Genomic DNA, 20598 nt, shown 5'->3' on the forward strand with positions numbered 1-20598 from the left:
ATTGTTCCAGGCCCCTGGCTTCAACCTGATCCAGCCTTGGCTGTTATGGGCATTTGAGGAATGAATCAGCAAATTGAATATTTCTCTCTCTTTCATCCTATATCCATCACTCTCTCTTCCCCCCTCTCTCTATGTTTCAAATTAAAAATGAAAATACAGGAGGGTTTCAAGATGGCAAGATAGGAAGGAAGCTTACTGCTCTAGGCTAGGGGAAGGCAGTTAAAAAATTGGAGAGTGCATTCTCAGGGGAGAGTTAGGGAGAAAACTGCAGTGGAAATTTTATGGAAGGAAGAGGGATCTGTAGATCTACCTGTGGTGTACAGACATGCAGCTCAAGCAGGAACACAACAGACTCCAGCAGCTGAGAGCCTGAGGAAGCACCAGCTTTGGAGGGCAATATGAGACTGCAGCCCATGCCACTGCTGATATAACTGAGGGGACAGCCTGGTGTGAGTCAGCCCTGGAGCCCTGTGGGAGACGGAATACTTGCTAACATAGTGGAAAAAAAGAGGCATGTTTCCCCCTCCAAGTCCCCCACACAACAATGCCCAGCAACTGGCTGAGAGGGCAGGCGCCATTTTGGACATACGTAACAGCTGCGCCAGCTCTTGTGAACCCAGCAACTGAGATCAGACTTATGCCATCTTGTCAGTAGCTGTGACAGTGGCTCAGGTCTACCCATCCAGCAATGGGTGGTGAGAAAGCACCATTGTGAGACAACAAGGGGCTGAAATCCATGGTACTTGTTTATATGTGCGATCCAGGGATTTTAACAGAGGAAAAAAATTCAACTTTCCTACTGACTTTGAATCTGGCTGGGAGGATTGACAGGGGGCTAAGCACTCATATAGGACTCTAAGGTGCCCCACGCATCTCAACATATCACAGGTTCTGGGGCTTAACCCACCCAGGAGGAGCACCCACAGGCAGCTAATTCTGGGAACGTCAGTGTCTCTCTGTGGACAGGACAGTCTAGCAGGACTGAAAGGATGCTCTGAAACCCATGATTGTGACAGCCTTCTGTGCTGAGACTGTGGGAACTCTGATTGCATGAGAGGGTGCAGCTAGGTTTCTGGGCAATCACTCCATATGCTCAGAGCTCCCTGATAACCTGGGCTGGGTCATTGCAATGGGATCTGTATTCACACTGAGGACTACATATATCCTTTGTGTGGTTCTTACAGCAGCGTGGATGAGTATTTCAGCCACTGTGGACTAACACTCATGCATTGATTACCTTGGAAGAGTGAAAGTAAGGGTATGACTACACCAACAGAGGTGAGGATATCCTCCCTTCTGATAAAAAAAAAAGGAGATCTACCATGCCCATCATAGGTGTCACCCCAGACCCTCGCTCCACCCTAGAACACTGACCAGAGCTCCCCAGCACACATATCTGGGTTGGTATTCACTGGAAGAGCAGACATTCCACTAAGTCAAAGAGGCATAGTTCAAAGACAAAAGCCATGAGAGGAGAAAACTAACAAATATCACCACAAATACATAAAAATAAATGCGGAAACTCAAGAAACAAGAATAAGGAAGACCATGACCCCTACACCAAAGAAACACAACAACACTTCAATTTTAGAATGTGAAGATGAAGAGATTGATGCCATGAAAGATTCAAAATATTAATTATAGGATTACTCAGAACCAAATCCACAAATTAAAGAAATACATATATGTCATGAATGAAAATTTTTCCCATGAAATTAGGATTTTGAAAGAAATCAAAATGAAATATTAGAAATGATAATTCAATAGATAAAATAAAAAATGAGGTGGAAAGACAATAATAGACTTGGTGAACCAGAAAAAAGAATATCCAAAAAGAAGACAAGTCTTTAAAATTTTTTAGTCAGATCAAAAAAAAGAAGAAGAAATTAGAAAAATTAAAAAGAGTGTTAGAGATTAATGGGATAATATCCAATGAACCAACATACTGGTCTTAGGAGTTCCTGAAGGAGTAGAAAGAGAGAATGGATTAGAAGGCCTTTTTAGTTAAATAGTTATGTAAAACTTCCCCAATTTGGAGAAAGAAAGGAACATCCAAGTACAGGAATCACACATAACTCCTAATAGAGATGACCATTGCACATTTTAGTCCAACTTTCAACAGTAAAACATAAACATAAAGGTAAGATTCTAAAATGTGCATGAGAGAAATGCCAGATTAATTTCAGAAGATGTTCAATTAGGTGCAGAGCTGACTTCTCATCAGAAATGCTCCATGCTAGGAGAAAATGGAGAGGCATAATCCAATTCTTAACAACAACAACAAAAAAAATCAACTCAGGATATTGTACCCTGCAAAGCTCTCATGTAAGAATGTGAAATAAAGAACTTCAGTAACAAAGAATTGAAAGAATTTGCCAGCCTAACAAAAGATGCTTAAGGATGTGCAACTCACAGAAACACAGAAACTTACTCATTACTATAAAAGAAGGTGAAGGTAGGAAATCTCCCAGTAATAGTACTGGGAGGAAGGAAATCAAAAGTAAATAAAAGGAATATTTACGGGAAAATGGCGTGGTCAAGTCATTACTTATCAATATTAACCAAGATACAGACTAGCTAAATGGATTAAAAAAGAAGACCCATCTATTTGCTGCCTATAAGAAACACATTTCACCAAAAAAGACATATTAATCAGTAGGAAAGGCCCTCCCAACAAGAAAAACTCAGGCCTTGATGGCTTTACTGCTGAATTCTACTAGGCATTTAATGAAGGATTAATTCCAATTCTTCTCAAGCTATTAAAGACAACTGAAAGGGAGGACATCCTCCCAAACTTCTTTTATGAAGCAGGCATCACCTTAATTCCTAAGCCATAAAAAGACACAACACAGAAAGAGAACTATAGACCAATATACCTGATGAAAATAGACTCAAAAATTCCCAGCAAAATACTAGCTAACCGAACCAAACAACACATCAGAAAGATCATTGGGGTCAGCGCTGTGGCACAACAGATAAAGCCCCTGCCTGCAGCGCCAGCATCCTATATGGGCACCAATTGGAGTCCTGACTGCTCCACTTCCAATCCAGCTCTCTGCTATGTCCTGGAGAAGCAGTAGAAGATGGCCCAAGTCCTTGGGCCCCGGCACCCACATGAGAGACCCAGAAGAAGGTCCTGGCTCATGGCTCTGGACTGGCACAGCTCCGGCTACTGCAGCCAACCTGGGGAGTGAACCAGCTGATGCAAGACCTCTCTCTCTCTCTCCCTCTCTGCCTCTCCACTCTCTGTGTAACTCTGACTTTCAAATAAACAAATAAATCTTCTTAAAAAAAAAAAAAAAGAAAAGAAAAATCATTCACCCAGACCAAGTGGGATATATTCCTGGTATGTAGAGATAGTTCAACATTTACAAATCAGTAATTTACTAATCACATTAATAAACTGAAGAACAAAAACTATATTATCTCAATAGGTGTAGAGAAAGCATTTGATATAATACAACATCCTTTAATGATGAAAACATTAAGCAAATGGGGCCGGCACTGTGGCGCAGTGGGTTAACGTCCTGGCCTGAAGTGCCAGCATCCCATATGGGCACCAGTTCAAGACCCAGCTACACCATTTCCAATCCAGCTCTCTGCTATGGCCTGGGAGAACAGTAGAAGATGGCCCAAGTCCTTGGGCCCCTGCACCCACATGGGAGACCTGGATGAAGCTCCTGGCTCCTGGCTTGAGATGGGTGCAGCTCTAGCCATTGCAGCCAACTGGGGAGTGAACCAGTGGATGGAAGACCTTACTCTGTCTCTCTGCCTCTCCTCTCTGTGTAACTCTGACTTTCAAATAAATAAATAAATCTTAAAAAACATTAAGCATATTAGATATAAAAAGAATATTACTCAACACATTGAAGGCAATTTATGACAGACCCATATCCATTACCTTATTGAATGGGGAAAAATTGGAAGCATTCCCACTAAGATCTGGAACCAGGAAAGGATGTCCATTCTCATCATTGCTATTCAATAGCATCTTGAAAATTCTAGTCAGAGCCATGAGGAAAGAAAAATAAATTAAAGGGATACAAATTAAAGGAGGAAGTCAAACTATCCCTATTTGCAGATGACATGATTTTATGTATAGGCGATCTGAAAGACTCCACTAACAGACTATTGGAACTCATAAAACAGTTTGTTAAAGAGGCAGGATATAAAATTAACACACAAAAATCAATAGCCTGGCCGGCGCCACGGCTCACTCCGCCTGCGGCACCGGCACCCCAGATCCTAGTCCCGGTTGGGGCGCCGGATTCTGTCCTGGTCGCTCCGCTTCCAGTCCAGCTCTCTGCTGTGGCCAAGGAAGGCAGTGGAGGATGGCCCAAGTGCTTGGGCCCTACACCCGCATGGGAGACCAGGAGGAATCACCTGGCTCCTGGCTTTGGATTGGCACAGTGCGCCAGCCGTGGCAGCCATTTTGGGGGGTGAACCAGTGGAATGAGGACCTTACTCTCTGTCTCTCTCTCTCTCACTGTCTATCCCTGCCTGTCAAAAAAAAAAAAAAAGTCTAGGGAGTCTAGGGGGACTTGGTCTGTGACGAGAAAAGTAAAAAAAAAAAAAAAAAGAAATAAAAGAAGACACAAAAAATGGAAAAAATCTTCCACATTAATGGATTGGAAGAATCAGTATCATCAAAATGTCCATACTATGAAAAGTAATTTACCAATTCAATGCAATCCCAATAAAAATACCAATGACATTCTTTGCAGATCTAAAAAAACAATGTTAAAATCATATGGAAACTCAAGAGACCCTGAATAGCAAAAGCAATCTTAAACAACAAAACCAAACCTAGAGGCATCACAATACCAGATTTCAAGACATACTATACGGTAGTTATAATCAATATAGCCTGGTACTGCCAAAATAAATAAATAAATAAAAATATGTGTATGCCAGTGGAAAAGAATAGAAAATCCAGAAATCAATTCATGCATCTACAACCAACTTACTTTTGACAAAGGAGCTAAAATCAATTCCTGGATCAAGGACACGCTAACAAATGATGCTGGGAAAACTTGACCTCTGCATGCATGCATGATTACACAAAAATCCACTCAAAATGGATCAAAGACCTAAATTTAAGACCTAATACCATCAAATTATTAGAGAACATTGGGGATACCCTGCAAGACATTGCATAGGCAAAGACTTCTTGGAAAAGACCCCAGAAGCATAGGTAATCAGAGACAAAATTGATAAATGGGATTACATCAAATTGAGAAGTTCCTGTACTATAAAAGAAACACTCAGCAAAGTGAAGATACAATTGACAGAATGGGAGAAAATATTTACAAACTATAAAATTGATAAAGGATTAATATCCAAAATCCATAAAGAGCTCAAGAAACTCAACAACAAAACAAACAATCCAGTCAAGAAATGGGCAGGAGACTCAAACAGGCATTTTTCAAGAGAGGAAATTTAAATGGTCAATAGACACAGGGAAATGCAAATCAAAACCACAATGAGGTTTCACCTCACCCCAGTTAGGATGGCTCTCATACAGAAATCAACAAACAACAAGTGCTGGCAAGGATGTGGAAAAAAGTACTCTAATCCACTGTTGGTAGGAATGTAAACTGGTACAGCCACTGTTGAAGACAGTATGGAGATACCTCAGAAATCTCAATATAGACCTACCATATGACCCAGCCACCCCACTCCTGGGAATTTACCCAAAGGAAAAGAAATCAGTGTATGAAAGAATGATCTTTACCCCCATGTTTATTGCAGGTCAATTCAGAATAGCTAAGGTAAGGAATCTACAGACATACAGACGTACATCAACTGAAGATTGGAAAAGAAATTATGGTATATATGAAGTCCTGTCTTTCGCAAAAAAAAAAAAAAAAAAAAAAAAAAAAAAAAAAAAAGATGCAACTGGGAACCACTAGACTTAGTGAAATAAGCCAGTCTCCAAAAGACAAATACTATATGTTCTCTCTGACCTGTGGTAACTAATAGAGTATTTAAAAGTAATCTATAGGGGTGAAATTGACACTTTGAGATGAATGATTTTGAGCAGCCCCTGTCTTGACTTTTAAGGAATGGTGTTTATTTTATACTATTTGTTAAACTCTCTACTTAGTGTAGGATTAATCTTATGAGTATAAAGTTAACTGAAAATATGTCTTTGTAAAAAATAAGAATGGTACTAGGAGAGGGAGGAGGAAGAAGTCTGATAGTACAGGTGGGAGAAAAGGTAGGGAGCAAAGGGAAGGAAGAAAGGAGGGGAGAATCACTGTTCCTAAATCTGTATATATGAAATGCATGAATTTTGTATACCTTAAATAACATTTTAAAAAATTTAAATGAAAATACATAAATAAACAGAACAGTTTAAACACAGAAAAAAAATCAAGCTTCATTCACAGGCCCTCATTAAACAGGACAGCAGAACCAGGACTCAGACCCAGGCACAATGATATGGGATGTGGCTATTTATTCTAAAAATGAGTATGCTTAGGGGCCACCATTCTAATGCAGTAGGTTAAGTTATCTCTTGCAGTGCCAGCATCTTATATCAGAGTGTTGGCTGGAGTTCTGGCTATTTTACTTCCCTGCAGGTTCCTGCTAATGTGACTGGGAAGGAAGTAGAAGATGGTTCAAGAACTTGCACCTTGTCACTGGTGTGGGAGACCTTGGATAGATTTTGTACCTCTTTGCTTTGGCCTGGCATAGCCCTGCCTGTTGCAGCCACTTGCAGAGTAAACCAGCATATGGGAGATCTCTCTCCCTGTTGTTCTGCCTTTGAAATAAATACATCTTCTTGAAAAAATAAGTATGCATAACATCAAGCATGTGCTTTTGGGAAGAAAGTTCCTAGACAGAGAAGAGGAAGGGCATCTTTCTTTCTGTGGTTTGTGGAGCAGGAGTGATATATGAATACACTCAATCTAGAAAGACGCAGCCTCCTTCATGTTGTTCTGGGGACCAGGGATGAAGGCAGAAATGGATAAGAAAGAACCAGAATGGTAAAGCAGAATCAATGTAGCAAATCATGTTTTAGTGAAGAAAGCTAGGAAGGAACGACTGGTAGATGAACCAAAGCCATCTCATATATTAATCATCCATCATCCACTAATTTTTAAATTCACAAAAATCTACTCAATGTTTAACCTGCTCCAAATAATGTACTGAGTGCTGAGGTTACAAACAAAAGGAGCATATGACATATGACGTTTCTTGCTCCAGCAGTTTATATTTGTCTTTTAATTATAATTGCTCTACATATATATTATTTAGCAAACTAACTATACCTTATCTCTTAGTGAGAAATGTAATTCTCATTTAAATTTTGTGTGCATACCTTGAATACAAAGATATCCATTAGAATTCGGCAAGAAGAAAAGTGAGGGGCCAGCACTGTGGCCTAGCAGGTAAAGCCACTGCCTGCAGTCCCAGCATCCCATATGGGCACAGTTTGAGTCCCGGCTGCTCCACTTCTTATCCAGCTCTCTGCTATGGCCTGTGATAGCAGTAGAAGATGGCCCAAGTCATTGGGCCACTGCACCCACGTGGGAGACCTGGATGAAGCTCCTGGCTCCTGGCTTCCAATCGGTGCAGCTCCAGCCATTGCAGCCAACTGGGGAGTGAATCAACGGATGGAAGACCTCTCTCTCTCTCTCTCTCTCTCTCTCTCTCTCTGCCTCTCCTCTTCCTGTGTAACTCTGACTTTCAAGTAAATAAAGAAATCTTAAAAAAAAAAAAAAAGTGAACAAGGTATATGCCTTAAGTGAGTAACAATATTCACAGCAGTACTTGAAACTGCACCATCTCATTGGTATATGTCAAGAGCTTCAAGGATAAAAGCTCCTTGATTTTTGGGGGTCCACTTGATCCTAAGAAGGGAATATATGCAGTTATATTTAAACATAATTGTGTATGTGAAAGACAGAATACATAAATATAGCTAAGTTATTGGTGATCCTATTCAAAGATAGCTTAAAATTTTTCCCTTCTTTTCAAGATTCAATTTTAATATTTAATATTATGGATACCACAGTCCCAACATTATGTGCAATAATGATATACTAACATTATACCTTAAAAGCAATATTAAGGAGATAACACTGCCTTCCTGGAGTCAGTAGGCCATTGGGAACTGAGTTACACAGAGGTAATGAAAGGTGGGGGTTTGGAAGGAAAGACAAAGATAGAAGAAGCAGAGAAAAGGGAGTAGAGAGAAGTCAGGAAATGAAGACTCACCCATTCCAACCTTGACAATCTTTCCATTTGTAGCAAGATATAGTTGTGCTGTGTTGTTTTTAACTTACTCACATTAAATCCTTTGTGCTCTACATAATGATTATTCCATAATCAAAAAAATTCTTTCATGTAAAAGAAACACAAATTCAGCTAAGAAATTGATGAACAGTTTTTAAATCATCACAAGCCTTTGCCAGAAATCATCACTGAATTTACAATACTGGGGGAAGAAAATTATAAGTGAAGGACCCTTATGGGGGAGAGGGACAAGAAACTAGACCTGGGCAGATATCAGGGGCTTCTTAAGAGGTTAGATGTTCCCCAGAGTCCAGCGGGCAGGACGTTCTCTGGGAAGGAAAAGTCAATCCCCTTCAGAGAACCTCTAGGCATGCCCAGAGCAGAGCTGCCACTCTCCTCAGCACGTTCCCCTCAGCACTCTCCTCAGCACTCCCCTCAGCACTCTCCTCAGCACTCCCCTCAGCACTCTCCTCAGCACTCTCCTCAGCACTCTCCTCAGCACTCCCCTCAGCACTCTCCTCAGCACTCTCCTCAGCACTCTCCTCAGCACTCTCCTCAGCACTCTCCCTCAGCACTCTCCGATATGCTAATTGTCCCTCCGAACCAGCCAATCCCGTGTTGCCACTGCATCCCATATGCTAATTGTCCCTCCGAACCAGCCAATCCCGTGTTGCCACTGCATCCCATATGCTAATGGTCTCTCTGAACTGACCAATCCTATGCATGCGCATTAGGAATATGCTAATTCGTTGCCTATATAACCTGTGTGAAACTGCCGCTCAGGGCTCCTCACTGCCTGAGGTGGGGGCCCGTTTGCGCAAACGTACAATAAAAACCTCGTGCTTTTTGCATCAACTGGTCTGGAGTCTGGATCTTTGGGCGTCCTCCCGAGCAAGTGGGCATCTCTGCAACTGAGAGGTCCTACATTTGGCGCCCAACGTGGGGCTCGAGGTCGCCCTCAGACCCATTCTCTGCAGGACCAGTTGGAGGTATAATTAAGTGTTTTCTGTCTGTTGTTTTTTGTCTTGAGTATTCTGACTGGATTCTGACTGAAGTATTCTGACTGGCCAGTATCTGACCTGACTCTGTGGGACCAGTGGGGGAGGCAGGCGTGCCCAGCAACCCCTGGCCCGTTCCCCGGAGGACGCTCCGGGATGAGAGGGGAAACCCTCGGTCCGTTCCCCCGGAACACGCACCCGGGGTGGTCTGGAGGTGGGTCGGAGACCAAGTCTCCCTCCTTCCCGGGGAGGGCTGGTCAGGCAGCCGCTCCCAAAAATAGCGCAATAGCGTTCGATTTGTCCTAGCCATGTGGTTTGTCTTGTTTACTGTATGTGTCTGTGTATTGGCTGTTCTTTTTGTTTGGGCTGAAATCCTTGCACACATGGGTCAACAAATAACCACCCCTTTAAGTCTCACTCTAGATCACTGGAAGGACGTTCGAGAACGCGCGCGCCACCTCTCATTGGAGGTTAAAAGGAAACAATGGGCAAAATTCTGTTCCTCAGAGTGGCCGGCCTTCGAGGTCGGCTGGCCAAGGAACGGCACTTTTAACCTCGATATTATTTTACAGATTAAGGCGCGAGTCTTTCAGCCAGGATCCAATGGATACCCTGATCAGGTGCCCTACATTACCACGTGGGAGGATCTTTCACGTAACCCCCCTCCCTGGATAGAACCCTTCTCCTTCCCGACGGAGCCCATACGTACCCCGATACCCCCTCCTCCTATCCCGGTTGTGCCAACCTCCTCCCTATACCCTCTGAAGGAGATTCGAGATCCAAAACCTGACAAGCCACCGGTTCTTCCGGCTGATCAGGACTTTCTGCTCTTTGACTCTCCCCCACCCTATCTTCCCAGCCAGCCTGCTCCCCCGCAGGAACCCCCACAACAACCAGAGCGGGATGTGCAACCTTCTGCACCATCCCCTGATTCCACGAGGGCAGGGGAAGAAGTCTCAGCGCCTTCCCCGCCCTCCAGCTGCCTGCGCCTCCGTCGGGGGCAGGCAGGGGGCTCGGGAAGCGTCTGGACTTCGCAGGCTTTTCCTCTTCGCTCCGTGGCTGGCCAGATGCAGTACTGGCCATTTTCTGCTTCCGATCTTTACAATTGGAAAACCCATAACCCCTCTTTCTCTCAGGACCCCCAGGCTCTGACTGGGCTGATCGAGTCAATTTTATTGACTCATCAGCCCACCTGGGATGATTGTCAGCAGCTTCTGCCGACCCTCCTCACTACTGAGGAAAAGCAGCGCGACTACCTTGAGGCACGGAAAAACGTCCCTGGAGCAGATGGCCGACCGACCCTACTGCCAAACGAAATCGAGGAGGCGTTTCCCTCAACCCGTCCTGATTGGGACTACACCACCGTTGCTGGTAGGGAGCGACTTCGTCTTTACCGCCAGATTCTCCTTGCGGGTCTCAGAGGGGCTGGAAAGCGCCCCACCAATTTGGCCAAGGTACGTGCAGTAGTACAGGGGGCTGAGGAAACGCCGGCAGGCTTCCTAGAAAGATTAATGGAAGCCTACCGTATGTACACCCCGTTTGACCCCCTGGCAGAGGACCGGCAGGGAGATGTAATCATGTCCTTTATAGGACAGTCAGCGCCGGACATCCGCAATAAATTGCAGCGGCTAGAGGGGCTTCAGGGGTATACTATACAAGATTTAATGAAGGAGGCAGAAAAGATTTACAACAAAAGGGAGACCCGAGAGGAGAAGGAGGAAAGGATCCGCAAGGAGCAGGAGGAAAGGGAAGACAAAAGAGACAAAAGACGTAATCGAGAGCTTAGTAGAATTTTGGCCACCGTAGTGCAGGATACAGAAAGGAGTAGACCAGGACAGAATAGGGACTTGGGAGACAAACGAAAGCCTCGGGTGGAAAGAGATCAATGTGCCTATTGTAAAGAAAGAAGACACTGGGTCAAAGACTGCCCGAAGAAAACACAGGGACCAAAGAGGAGACCAGTTCCAATCCTGTCCCTGGAAGAAGACGACTAGGTGAGTCAGGGCCAGGAGCCCCCCCCCCCTGAGCCCAGGATAACCCTTGAAGTGGGGGGCAGACCGGTAACCTTCCTGATTGACACGGGAGCCCAGCACTCGGTACTGACTTCAGAAAAAGGGCCTTTAAGCTCCAAGACTTCCTGGGTTCAGGGGGCAACTGGAGGGAAGTTATATCGCTGGACAACCAATCGAGAGGTCCAGTTAAGTACAGGACTTGTGACACACTCGTTCTTACTAGTGCCAGACTGCCCCTACCCCCTCCTGGGCAGGGACCTACTCTCGAAGGTAGGAGCCCAAATTCACTTCCATGAGAAAGGAGCTACCATCACAGACTCAGGAGGGCGGCCCCTCCAGGTATTAACACTACGCTTGGAGGACGAACACCGATTATTCGAGAGGCCCTCGTCCACCATGGCTCCCCTGGACCCCAAGTGGCTCACAGATTTTCCTCAGGCCTGGGCAGAGACTGCGGGAATAGGGCTGGCCGTCAACCGGCCTCCCTTGATCATAGATCTGAAGCCCACGGCCATTCCCGTGTCAGTTCGTCAATATCCGATGGGCAAGGAAGCTAAGGAAGGTATCCGGCCACATATCCAGAGACTGTTACACCTAGGCATTTTAAAACCTTGTCGTTCACCTTGGAACACCCCCCTACTACCAGTAAAGAAGCCTGGTACGGGTGACTACTGCCCGGTACAGGACTTGCGGGAGGTTAACAGGAGAACGGAGGATATGCATCCCACAGTGCCCAACCCCTACAATCTGCTAAGTACCTTGCCTCCGACCCACGTATGGTACACTGTGTTAGATCTAAAAGATGCATTCTTTTGTTTAAGACTGAGCCCTCAGAGCCAATCCATCTTTGCTTTTGAGTGGAAAGACCCAGAGACCGGGTTTTCAGGACAACTCACCTGGACAAGGTTGCCCCAAGGATTTAAAAACTCGCCTACCTTGTTTGACGAAGCTCTGCACCTAGATTTGGCCGACTTCCGAGTTAACCATCCGGACCTGGTCCTCCTGCAATATGTGGACGACCTCCTCCTTGCCGCTGAAACTGAGCAGGACTGCCTAAAAGGTACCGGGGCCCTGCTACAGAGACTGGGGGAATTGGGCTATCGAGCCTCCGCGAAAAAGGCCCAAATATGTCAGAAACAGGTGGCCTACCTAGGCTACCTCCTAGAAGGAGGGCAACGGTGGCTGACAGAGAGCCGAAAAAGGGTGGTTGCTCTAATTCCACCCCCCACCGATGCCAGAAAGATGCGGGAATTCCTCGGGAGTGCGGGATTCTGCCGCCTTTGGATTCCTGGGTTTGCGGAGCTGGCAGCCCCATTGTACCCCCTCACGAAGTCCAATGCTCCCTTTCAATGGAGAGAAGAGCAACAGCGGGCGTTTGACAACATAAAAAAGGCCCTATTGTCAGCCCCAGCCCTGAGCCTCCCTGATATGACCAAGCCCTTCACATTATACGTGGATGAGAATAAGGGAGTGGCGAAGGGAGTGCTAACACAAATGCTTGGACCCTGGAAAAAGCCGGTGGCATACTTTTCAAAAAAGCTAGACAATGTAGCGGCCGGCTGGCCTCCGTGCCTCCGCATGATAGCGGCCGTGGCAGTTCTGGTGAAAGACTCGGATAAATTGACTCTAGGCCAACCTCTCACCATAGTGGCACCTCATGCTGTGGAGACAGTTATCCGCCAGCCACCAGATCGGTGGCTCTCAAATGCTCGGATAACTCATTACCAGACTATGTTATTAAACTCAGAGCGGGTCCGGTTTGGGACTGCCACCTCTTTAAACCCGGCCACCCTGCTCCCGGAACTGGGGCCCCAGGCCCAGGTAATCCATAACTGTCATCAAATCCTGGCTGAGGCCCACGGCACCCGAAAAGACCTAACCGACCAGCCTCTGCCGGATGCCGAAATGACCTGGTTCACGGATGGGAGCAGCTTTCTACAGAACGGTGAGCGGAGGGCTGGGGCAGCGGTGGTGGATGGAAAAACTGTTATCTGGTCAAGTGCCTTAAAGCCTGGAACTTCTGCTCAAAAAGCCGAGCTCATAGCCTTAACTCAAGCTTTAAAACTGGCACAAGACAAAAAGGTCAACATTTACACAGACAGTCGGTATGCTTTCGCCACTGCCCATGTACATGGGGAGATATACCGGCGAAGGGGCCTCTTAACCTCAGCAGGCAAGGACATTAAAAATAAGCAGGAAATCCTAGATCTTCTACAGGCCCTGTTCCTGCCCAAAATGTTGAGTATAATTCATTGCCCCGGGCACCAACGAGGAGACGACCCCGTAGCAAGGGGAAACAGGATGGCAGACGAGGCCGCTAGGGCGGCAGCCCTGAGCCAACAGGTGCTCCCGTTAAAGACAATTGAGCCCACCCAAGTATCGAGGGAACCACCTTTCCTCTATTCGGACCAAGACTTAGATACGATCCAGCGGCTCGGTGCAGAGTATGATGAACAAATAAGGGTTTGGAGGCTCGGAGAGAAAATAGTCCTGCCACACCAATTGGCTAAAGAAATAATTACCAGCCTCCATCAATGGACTCATTTGGGACACAAAAAGCTAAAAGCAGCCTTACAGGAAGATAGGCAGTCTTATTACATCCCCGGACTTGACTCTTTAGTCCAGCAGGTGACTGAATCCTGTGTTCCGTGTGCCAAGGTAAATGCCAGACACCTCAAGCTCCCGGAGGGAGCTAGGGTAAGAGGAGACCGACCAGGAATCAACTGGGAGGTCGATTTCACTGAGATAAGGCCGGGCAGTTATGGGAATAAGTATCTTCTAGTTTTTGTAGACACCTTCTCCGGATGGACTGAGGCATTCCCCACAAAACGGGAAACCGCCCAGGTGGTCGTCAAGAAGATCATAGAGGAGATCTTCCCCCGGTTCGGCTTGCCTAAGGTAATCGGGTCCGACAATGGCCCAGCGTTTGTCTCCCAGGTAAGTCAGTTGGTGGCCAAAGCATTAGGCATAAATTGGAAATTGCACTGTGCCTATAGACCCCAAAGTTCAGGACAGGTAGAAAGAATGAACAGAACAATTAAAGAGACCTTGACCAAATTAGCGTTGGAGACTGGTGTTAAAGACTGGGTCCAACTCCTCCCTATGGTGTTGTTCCGGGTCCGAAACACGCCCTCTCATTGCGGGCTGACACCATACGAAATCCTTTATGGAGGGCCCCCACCAGTAGCAGGCTTGCTTGACCTTGTCAGTGACTCCGTTGCCGATGCCCCTAAGTTACAGGCCCGGTTGAGAGCACTCCAGATCATCCAGAACCAGGTCTGGAAACCTCTTGCAGCAGCCTACCAACCCAAGACGACAACCATTCCACATCCTTTCCAAATCGGTGATGCTGTGTATGTCCGAAGGCACCAATCTAAGACTCTAGAGCCCCGGTGGAAAGGCCCCTTCACTGTGCTGTTGACAACTCCCACCGCTCTCAAGGTCGACGGAATCGCTGCTTGGGTCCACGCCTCACACGTGAAGCGAGCACCACCTCCCCAGGGCCCCGAGGATCCGGACAGACCAGCCAAATGGAAGCTCCAGCGCACTCAGAACCCACTCAAGCTAAGACTTTCAAAAACTGTTTAATATTTGTGATGTTCCTGGCCTTTCCCCATTGTTTTTCCAATCCCCATGCTCCACAATTGTTAACGTGGAACCCAACCCAGTCCAGCAAGAACAGAGTTCCCTCCCTCCAGTGAGGCAGGCTCTCCCCAGGCCGGTCCAATAGATTTTAGGATTAAAATCTTTGCAAAAAGAAAAGGAGGGAATGAAGGACCCTTATGGGGGAGAGGGACAAGAAACTAGGCCTGGGCAGATATCAGGGGCTTCTTAAGAGGTTAGATGTTCCCCAGAGTCCAGCGGGCAGGACGTTCTCTGGGAAGGAAAAGTCAATCCCCTTCAGAGAACCTCTAGGCATGCCCAGAGCAGAGCTGCCACTCTCCTCAGCACGTTCCCCTCAGCACTCTCCTCAGCACTCCCCTCAGCACTCTCCTCAGCACTCCCCTCAGCACTCTCCTCAGCACTCTCCTCAGCACTCTCCTCAGCACTCCCCTCAGCACTCTCCTCAGCACTCTCCTCAGCACTCTCCTCAGCACTCTCCTCAGCACTCTCCCTCAGCACTCTCCGATATGCTAATTGTCCCTCCGAACCAGCCAATCCCGTGTTGCCACTGCATCCCATATGCTAATTGTCCCTCCGAACCAGCCAATCCCGTGTTGCCACTGCATCCCATATGCTAATGGTCTCTCTGAACTGACCAATCCTATGCATGCGCATTAGGAATATGCTAATTCGTTGCCTATATAACCTGTGTGAAACTGCCGCTCAGGGCTCCTCACTGCCTGAGGTGGGGGCCCGTTTGCGCAAACGTACAATAAAAACCTCGTGCTTTTTGCATCAACTGGTCTGGAGTCTGGATCTTTGGGCGTCCTCCCGAGCAAGTGGGCATCTCTGCAACTGAGAGGTCCTACATAAGGAATCAAGAATTTATAATAGAGAGCTAGTGCTTTGGTACACTGGGTTAAGCCACTACCTGCAATCCCAGCATTCTATATTTGAGTGCTGGTTTAAGTTGGATGGAGTTATGGGCTCTATCAGGAGACTTCAGCCTGGCCTAGCCTAGTTATTGTGGCCACGTGGTGAATGAACCAGTGGATAGAAGATTCTATTCAGACCCCAGACAATATTGAGAATCATCCTCTCAACAATTCAGTCTTCAGAATGAAGCTGCCAAGACAAATGAAGGCTCAGGATTTGAAAAAGGAAAAAAAAAAAAGAGAGACTCTCTTTCCAGCTGTGCCTCCCTGACTACCTGTATAATAAGAAAACTGTTGGTTAAAAAGTGCTTTGCAGCCTGACCCTTTTACATCTTTTCATAGCTCACCATTGTGATATCATCACAATTACACATTGCCAGATCACAGTGTCCTTAAGAAGTAAACTACCAGCCAGTGAGCACAGAAATAATTAAGATCACAGACAATGATGAGGCAATGTGCTTGACTTTCTGAAAACACACACACAAAAATTTCCATTACAGTCCATGTGAGCTTTCTGCTTTTTGCCTGACCACCTATTGCTGACCTCTTTTCCTAGGAATGCGGTAAACCTGGGCTTAGCCAAGGCTACAGTTCCAGGATCTGAGATTGAGAGAGGGAATGGGGGAATGGAAATAATCTTCTGGCTGAAGAACAAAGGGGGATTGATACTCAGGTCCCACATGAGAGTGTGGGAGGCAAATAGAGTCGAAACATTAGGTCTAAATGGAGGGTGGAGACCAGACGTCAAGGCCGGCCTCAGGAATGAAGAACAAGCAAGGTAGTCAAGGCAGGTTTGGAAGGCAAAGCACAAACAGATTTCCAGACATAATGGAATCCACAGCACTGGAGCCCTTGGTACTGTGCCACAGGTAAGTATATGGGTGGGGTGGGAACCATGAAGTGGAGCTCTCCTTACAGTCTCAAGAATTCAACTGCCTTCTTAGATCTGAAAGTTTTAGAAAACAAAGTAGAAATAAAATAAAAGTTTCCCAGAAAGCAGTACTATGAAAAGAAATTTAATATGCAAACAGAAAAGCAATTTTCATGTTTGGATGCTAAAAAGAAATTAGGTCTCTGAATTAATCCAAGTTTAATAAATCAAAATGTTATCTTGCCTTAAAAAAATCCCTTCCAGAGTTTATGAGTATCTAGGAATTCTATGTGTCTTCTGCAAATGGAAATAATGCCTGTTAGCTCAAAGTCTGTTCAAGACACTGTGATTTGATTAATCAGGATAGACTAGGTTATACCTTGCTAACAAAGTAGCCCTGAAATACAAGTTACTTAACACAGCAAATGTCTATTTCTTGATCATACTATGTATCCAGCAGTAGTCAACAGAATCACAGTTCTCATTTACATTACCAAGTAAGGAGAGGCTAACAAGATCCTCCAGCTGGTGCATAACGGGCCATCATGACAAAAGAGATGACAGAAACACACAGACTTTCATAGTCTCAGTCTGAAATTCCCACTGCATGCCCACCTCTGGTTATTTAACAGAGCCTGTCTAATGGTCCTGCCTAAATGCAGTAGGAGTTGGGAAGTATAATCTCCCATGACAAAGATGAACAGGAAAACCAGGCATTTGTCAATATTGGTAATATTTACATTTGACATTTTAAGATATTATGACTGGGGCCAGCATTGTGGTGAAGCAGTTTAAGCCATCGCCTGCTATGCCAGCATCCCATATGAGCACTGGTTTGAGTCCCAGCTGCCCCATTTCTGACCCAACTCCCTGCTAGTGCTCCTGGAAAGGCAGCATAAGCTGGCCCAAGTACTTGGTCCCCTGACTCCCACATGGGAGACCTGGATGGAGTCTAGGTTCCTGGCTTTGCCCCAGCCCAGCCCAGGACATGGGAGTCATCTGGGGAGTAAATCAGCAGATGGAAGCTCTTTATTTCTCTTTGTGTCTCTTCCTCTCTCTCTGAAACTCTTCCTTTCAAATAAATAAATGAATCTTTAAAAATATATATAATCAAGGTAAGATTCTGAAATGCATTTTCCAGAAGAAAGATGAACAAAATTAAAACAAAGTAAGCCTAGATATATGGTTGTGCATAATCAAGACATACTAGTAGACTTTTACAAGCATATTTGAAGTTAGGATATTTCAGTTACTTAGTAATATGCAGTTACTGCACACTTGAGGTTTCCCTCAAATACAAAACCAAAATTAATGAATGGGCCTGTCAAGATAGAGGTTTTTTTTAAGCAAGAAGGGATGGGATTCTGCTTTCTGAAAACTGGTAAGACCAGAGGTAACAGAGAACATAAGACCTAGGTGCAGCACACAATTGAAGTCCCATGCCTGTAAAGGATGCAGCCTTGCGATGAGTTCAGAGCACAGGAGCTCAAGGAGAGTCTCCATGACTAGCCAAGGAATAAGAGAAACCAAACAAGTGACAGAGGAGAAGGTAGAAGTTACAAAAGGCAAAATCAGACCATTGTTATAACGGTGAAGAACTTCTTGAGGTTCAAAGAAGGGATCTTGGATGGTAATTATCTATCAAGTTGCTGGAAAGAAAGAAAGGACCCAAAGGAGCCAAGAGTGATTCTGATGTCATAATGATAAGCTCAAAGAAAAAAAAACAACAGAGAAGATACAAAGAAGATCAGAAAGCCTATTCTGGAAAAGACTAGCAATCCCACTGGACCAGGAGGAATCTATTAGTATAGAATTTTAAGAGGTTACTTTGAGCAGAATTTAGGTGGATTTAGCAGGTCTCATTTTCAGATCGAAAAAAAGGGAAAAGGGAATAAGGCAAGAGGGGGATTCTTTGATAGGCTTAGCTTAATTTGCAATTTAATTTAAACAAGTAAACTTAAGCTAAAACTAAAACATTAGAATTGCTTTTAAAAAGTTTTTTCTAGGTTTCAATCATCCTTATTGTTTAGAATTTTTAAAAATGTTTTTATTTATTTCCTTGTATTTTACAGTGATATCTGTAACAACCTTAGCTGGAACCTCTGTTCCAGAAAGCAGAGCTATGGAGGTGATCAAAACCCAGACTGAGTTGCAGGCAGTAGTGAGCAGGAACGAGAGTAAACAATCATGACAGTCCCATAGAAGGAAAGAGAAGATAAAGGGACAAAGGACACAGACGCAGCCCAGGAGGAGGACTTTGCCTGCCTTAAAACCACTTACTGAAAATACCTGGCAAAGGTCATTGTTTCTTAGATTTCTACTTCATATAAAATCTGCCCCAAGCAATGATGAGATCACAAGGTACAGAAAGCAGGTCAGGGACTTGATCTTCTCCCATCATTAACATCAATGTACATTAGACATTCTTAATATATTTTCTAATCCAGTGTCCAACTCATTAATTAAAATGTTAATTACCCATGAGTGAGCATTGTGGTACATGGTGTTACCTTGCTTCCTAGGACATCCATATCCCATATTGGAGTGCTAGTTCGAGTTCCATCTACGCTGCTTCTAATCCAGTTCCCTGCTAATGCACCTGAGAAGCAGCCAATATTGGATCAAGTACTTGAGCTCCTGCCTCTCACAAGGGAGACCAGGAAGGAGTTCCTAGTCCCCAGTTTCAGTCTGGCCCAGCTCTGACTCTTCTGACCATCTGGAGAATAAACCAGCAGATGGAAGATCTCTTTGTCTCTGTCTCTCCCTTTCTATCACTCTGCCTTTCAAATAAATAAAACAAACAAAAAACTTTACGAATGCAATTGGTTGAGTTTTCCCAGATTTATAATGACCCATCTATAGTATTTGTCAAAATGTGACACTTTGAGCCAGTTGTCTTTTTCCACAGCACATACAGGCACCATTGCTGGTAAGGAATTAAGACTACAGCAGCAGGGACATAAAGAGTTAGCTTTGACAGTGCAGGAAGAAGAACGCATACTTTAGCTTTGTTCAGTTAATGCCTTCCTGGTTTAGAAAGAGGATGATTCAAGTTAATGAAACTTAATTTGAAAAGATCTGAGAATGAAAAATATAGATGGCATCTTGAATGACTAAAAAACATTCAGGATGGGTGATCACTGCTCTTTCAATCAAAATGCACACAATCACAGTCAAATTTTCAATGACTAATACAGAGTTAAGTGGTAGAAAAATTAATGTTTGGAAAAATAAGTCCAATCAGGTTTTTTTTTTGGTCAAGGTTCAAAAGAATATCTGATAGACACAATAACTTCACTATGTAACCACCTTATTTTACAACCACAGTGAAATTATGCTTGTAATGACTGTTGGGATTGTCCACAAAAGAACGTTTTGTTTTCCCAGCTTCCTACAAATACAATTCGGTGATTAGAACAGATGTGCTCCTTAACTCTTTCTCCTTAACCTTTTCACAATCCCAACCAGGTAGTGAACAGCTGTTAAACATATCTGCCCTTTAGGTTTAGGGTATAAGAGGAAGCTTTAAAAAGCTTCAGCTTCTGAATTAATTCCCATATCACAGTTTAAGTCAGTGATTGTAAGTGCAGTAATCCAGAGAATACATTGAACACACTCTGAGCCAATCAACCCCTCCTCTTTCCTTAAGAGGTGGGAGATCTGGGAGCAGAGTGCTGCAGAGATGGTGCAGTGAGTATATTCAATCTTCACACTCCCTGGAGCAAGTAGATTTTTGCATGCTGGGATTGATATTCAACTTTTCTGCCCTGAATGAGACTTGTACACAACTCCCATCTTTTTACTATGCTTTTGATGATCTGCACAACCCTGACACAATGAAAAAAGAATGTCAGAGTGAAGAGAGACATTTGTTTCTAAGGGGCCTGTTGAAGTTCCCACCAGGTAAGAAGAGGGAGGAAGCTCCAGGCTTG

This window comes from Lepus europaeus, chromosome 10 (assembly GCF_033115175.1).
Source record: "Lepus europaeus isolate LE1 chromosome 10, mLepTim1.pri, whole genome shotgun sequence".
Lineage (NCBI taxonomy): Eukaryota > Metazoa > Chordata > Mammalia > Lagomorpha > Leporidae > Lepus > Lepus europaeus.